Below are 6,000 nucleotides of genomic sequence, written 5' to 3'. Positions count from 1 at the left end.
AAAGCATGAGCAATGCAGCTTTAGAAACAAAGAGTTTACTTGCTACCAATACATTTGATAATAGCATTACAAATTGCCAGGTCTCAGTTGATGGTACATGGCAAAAACGTGGGTATTCGTCGATGAACGGTGTTGTAACTTTAATTTCAAGGAAAAATGGAAAGTGTTTAGACACAGCAGTTTTATCCAAATATTGCAAAAGATGTGCCATGTGGAAAGGGAAAAAAAACAAACCAGGGTTCCTGTACTGGCAAACAAATCATATCCGCCAAGCAAATCACAAAAAATCTTCAGGTTCTATGGAGGCTGCTGGTGCTATTTTAATGTTTTCTCGATCAATAAAAAATTATGGTTTGCGTTACACTTCATATGTTGATGATGGTGACACTTCATCTTTTAATGAAGTCAAGTCTTCTAAACCATATGGCGAAGAGATAACAATTGAAAAATTAGAATGTGTTGGCCACGTTTAGAAGCGATTAGGTACACGATGCCGCAGTTTGCTTCAATGTATGAAGGGAAAAATACTAAGTGATGGAAAAAAATTAAATGGGGCAGGAAGATTGACAGATAACGTTATAAATAAACTTCAAAATTATTATGGAATGGCAATTAGGCAGAATAAACTATTATACCTCATGAAGAAATCTGTTTGGGCTGTGTTATTTCATAATAGTAGTATAAGTAATCCCATCGAACGCCATCAATTCTGCCCTCAATCGAAAAACAGCTGGTGCTTGTGGCAAACAGATAGGTTTAATAATCAAAACAAATATAAACCCACATTGAATATACCATTGTCAATCAAAGCTGTTCTTCTCCCAATTTTTCATGATCTTTCAAGTGATGAGTTACTTTCCAAATGTTTACACGGACAAACCCAAAACAACAATGAAGCTTTAAATTCTATGATATGGAAAAAATGCCCCAAAAATATTTTTGTTGGAAAAAAAGTTTTGGAGATTGGAGTTTCATCTGCAATACTACAGTTTAATGAAGGTGCTACTGGTATTTGCAAAGTTTTTGATTGTTTAAAAATTCCTGTGGGACAATTTATGAATAAAGGATTTATTAAAAAAAACAATGAACGAATCAGAAATATGAGGAGAAAATCATCAAAAAAAGGAATACAACAAAGAAAAATCCTTAAAAGTGTAAGAAAAGGTTACATAGACATTGAAAATGAATCAGAAAAACAACCAGCTTATTCTATTGGTGGTTGGTAGTTGACTGGGAAAGTTTATTGTTTTTAAAACGTGTTTTTTGCCATTTGAAAATTCTCAATATACACGATTATGCAGAATTAAATATCTCAAGATCTAAAGGTGCAATTACAATGAAATTTTCAGGATATATTCATTATATTTATATGCAGGAGTTGTACTAGAATTAGGTTCTAATACAAAATAGTTCATGAAATAATCTCTGGTATGTCCCCCCACCTGGCACCCGCAGCTGGTTCAATATGGTAAAATTGCCTTTACTCCTAAACTATATGGATACAGTAGATGATTCTAGTACAACTCCTACATCAATATGGGACCAATATTATTGTAAAGTTTTGGAGCAAATAAATGACCCTATCTTGAGACATTGCATTCTGCGTATTTTTCTTTTTATGTGTTTTTAGATTTGGGTAAGCGAGGCAAAAAAAAAATTTTTGTTACAAATTATTTCAAAATTTGTATATTTTAGTTTTTTATATATAAAACTTCTTATTTGCAATTTTTTAATACAGTATTTAACATTTTAATAATAGCTTTAGTACCACCTTAAATAATCAATTAAATATTTAACTAAATAAACCAAAAAAAGAGAACGATTCTAAGTGAGTAAATAACAAGAAAAATTGTTTAAGAAGTTTTTAAATTCTTTTTTCGACATTTTTACAAATTGTCAATTTACAAGCATTTAAAAAAAAAACATATTTAAAAAGTCATTACAAAATCAAGGGCATTGAGACCGTCTGTAATGTTCTTCGCTAGAACGGTTATCCCAATTACATAAGGGCATTGAGACCGTCTGTAATGTTCTTCTCTAGAACGGTTATCCCAATTACACAATTTACACAAACTTTGTTATTCTATTTGTAAGCCATGTAGAACTGCAACTTTAATATCTGCACAAATCAACCAACTATGATCACTGCATATAACTTTGTTTAAGTATGTTTATTAGCCTCTTAACTGGATGAGCTATCGGAATTAATGTCAATTTATTTCCAATGTGCAAGAGCAAAACTATGATAATTTAAAAAGAAGCATCAATAAAAATTCTTCATTGAGTAGACTCACATTGTAAATTTAACCAATCAATAAATAAAACAAACAGTTTTCTTAAAGGAAAATTTTCCATGTTCTAATATCCATATCTGTCATTTACTTAAATTGAAATCCAAGATTAATTTTAATGCTTTTTCGGCTGTATAACGTATCGCTTCTTTTTTTGGTGAAAATAAAGTTTTTTTGATTTTAGCTGACCGTGATGGACTTTTGTAAACTTCTTTTAAAACCAAATTTCAATCACGTTTCTTTTGCTAACGTGCAGCCAGACCTGCTGCTTGTAATATAAGAGATGTTTCGAGAGATTTTCAATCATTTTCTTTTTCAAGCTTCCAATCATTTTGCCTGATCCAATTTTTCGACATATGATGAACTTTATCATCCAGAAGATCTTGATAGAATTGAATGACCAGAAGATGTTGATGTAATTGGATCATCAAACAAAGACAGTTGGAATATCAAAAATAAAGACTATTGTTTTACTCCTTTTGTTAGCAAGGTTGAAATATCTTGAGATGATTACTTTTTATCTATGTCAAGATCTATCTATAATGGGAACAATCCCCAACTTACTTTATTTCAGAAGATTCTTAGAAGTGAAATTATTTGAGAAAGTGTGAAGAGTACATCTATTGATAAATCGTGAAGTTTTTTTTATATACTTTGCTTTCAATTTCTATTTCTAGAGCACTGACAGCCGCATAGAGAGTCAGAAAGGTATAAAAACGGGAAAAACTATGTAACCTTCAAATATAAACAAATGATACATCAACATAAGTACTTTTGGGTCGGAAAATCTAAATATGTTATTAGAAATAAATTTTACGCGTGCCTGAGACGTGTTTCAATGCCATTGATGCACGCAAATCATGATTTAAATAAAAACTTGAATTCCTCGATCTCAAATATCATACAAAACCACATATATAATGTATACCACATACTTTTAAGATAAATTTTAAGTGTATCTAAGGCGAGTACTACACACGCGTATGCTTGTTAGAGTCTTTTACGCGCACGAAGATAGATAAAAACAAAAAAAATTGGGTGCCTCAAACCAAAACGCGTACATATACTAATTAAAATAAAAGATTTGGATTTAAAAAACCAAAATACCGTATTATCTTATCTTACTATTCCATGACCAAAACAAACAAAAAAGAAAAATTATTATTAGCAAAAGCAGCTTGATTTTGTTATTGCGTCATTAAAAAAAACGAAACATCAGGCGGAAGTGGTTTTCCATTTTCAGATTTGTGGTTTTTAAAACTAAGGTTGCCTTCTGCTACTTCTAACTTAACCTCAAACTCGACCAGTCAATTCATTTCAGCTTTAAGATGTTCATCTTCATTTCTGATAAACTCTTTCGTTTCTTTTTGATATTGGAGATGTAGGGGTTTACAATAATGTGCACAAAAGGGCTTCTTATTCAGCCTTTCTGTTTCCTTCATGTTGGTTAATTTAAGTGGAACAATAGCCGTCTGAAAAAGACTTTGCTCATTAACTTGGGTTTTACCAATATTTGTATCAGTATATTTTTGTTTATACAGATTTAGAGACATCATCAGAATTAATGAAGTAAAGGATTAATATCAATGCAGATATTAATCCTTTACTTCATTAATTTCATGAAGTAAAGGATTAATATCTGCATTCTGTATTATGGATGAATTTCTGATCATTTGATACCGTTCATCGGAAAGATCACACTGAATTTAAAGCTTAAGGCATCTTCAATTTTCATTTATATTGGAAAGCTAACCTCCATGCTTTTAACTTTGCCAGGATTTATAACATTTTTTATGACAAAAACAAAATATTTCTTGGTAGAATCTCCGGAGACTTTTTTTTATTGATGCTAATGCCAATGCTTCAGCAGGATGTTCAGCCAACTTGGTAACTTTAAACAAGATAATATTTAATATTTAAGTGAGTAAACTACTTTTTGAATTGGTTTGAATTCAATTGATTTATTACTACCTTAGATGTTTTGCTTCTCTCACTTAGATCTTCCCAGTCCTTGTTCTTTCTACCTGGAGCCTGCAGCAACGTTTTTTCTGTCAACTGTTTTTCTTTATCCAACCAGGTTTGCTCATGTTCCAGAAGTCTTGAGAAGGTTCTTGAATGTTTCAGCAATTTAGATTTGAATTTACCATTAAATACTGATAAAGTTTTCTTGAGATTTCATGTTTCATTTCATGTTTATTTTTCATATTTCATTTCATGTTTCATGTTTCATGTTTCATGTTTCATGTTTCATGTTTCATTTCATGTTTCATTTCATGTTCATGTTTCATTTCATGTTTCATTTGATGTTCATCAATACTTCCATGGTCCATACCCTCCAATATACAAAACTCAAATAGTAGAGCCTCAAGTAAATTATCATGATTAATTCCTCTTGAATCAAAGGAACTAAATGTATTTTCATGATGAATGTAAGCAATGAACTATTATTAGTTATTTTGAATGAAAGTTCTATTTTTAAACGTTAAATTCAGGCAGTAGGTAGTCTTTGGTTTTTTGAGGTTTGAATTTTAAAATGATTTGTTTTAGCATGATTTTTTGAATGTTGGTTTTTGAGTTGACAAATTACCTCCGTAGTGTTAATGTAGTGTGAAAAATAATTTACATGAAATTTTACATTTGACTTTTTTAAAAAGTTGCATATTGTTCGGCAAATTCGGGCAATAAAAGAATTAAAAAAATAATGTTTCAGGAAAAAGTAAAAAAATAGGTGAATCCTTAAAAATTAATCAAAAAGCAATTATTTCCAGTTTTCTGGTAGTATTAGTTACATTACAACTCAACTTATTAGTTCCTAACAATTTTTTTTGGGGGGGTTTTTTGCCGATTTTTTTGGATTTTAGACTCACTGTGAACCGAACGCTTAAAATTACCGAGAACTTCAAACTTTCGTTTAGGTATCACATGGTTGCGGGAATTTTAAGAGTAATCACTATGCAGAATATATAAGGTAAGCGAAAGATACTATGACCCACGATGAGGAAATTAAAATATGTTTTAATTATGCGAACTTTGTTGTTACGTCATGCTAATATTAATTAACGTTGCGTGAATTTTTGGACAATCAAGGCGCAAACAAGAAACTTATAACAACAACATATTTACCTAAAATATGGGTGGTGGTTAAATGAACGTTAAATTGCGTTTATATAAATGAAACAACAAAACGCGTAAACAACTATATTAAAAAATTGTTTTTTTAAATAAAAATAAATTTTAATAAAATAAAAATATTATTAATAAAAATTATAGATAAATTAGTAGAAAATCATTTAACAAATTTTTTTCACTTTACACTGTGTTTCATCTATTAAGACTCATCATATATACTTTTTTTAAAAATGTACACATTTAGAGCAGTTTTGCTAAGTTACATTGTCACTTCTTTACTAATTCTTCCTTCCTTTTTTACAGAGTAAACCCAGTTTTTTTTGGTATTTTTCAGCTATTTTCATCGGTTACCATAGCAACAAGCTACCATCTTACATTATTATTTTTTATAATCAGTATAATATTAAGTGTTTGAATTAAGAAAAAAAAAGTTAACATGTGTTGTTTTAAAATTTGTTGGTTATTTGCCCAGTTGAAATATGACATTAGAAAAGTATCCTTTAAAATAAGGAACGAATTTTTAAGCAAATTTCTTGCCTTAAAACAAGGAAATTAACATGCAATAATTTTCTTAATATAA

This window comes from Hydra viridissima, unplaced genomic scaffold, assembly GCF_058129835.1.
Source record: "Hydra viridissima isolate aposymbiotic clone 2 unplaced genomic scaffold, HvirCarnegie_v1 scaffold_1, whole genome shotgun sequence".
Lineage (NCBI taxonomy): Eukaryota > Metazoa > Cnidaria > Hydrozoa > Anthoathecata > Hydridae > Hydra > Hydra viridissima.
The sequence above is the reverse complement of the archived record's forward strand: the minus strand, read 5'-3'. Positions refer to the sequence as shown.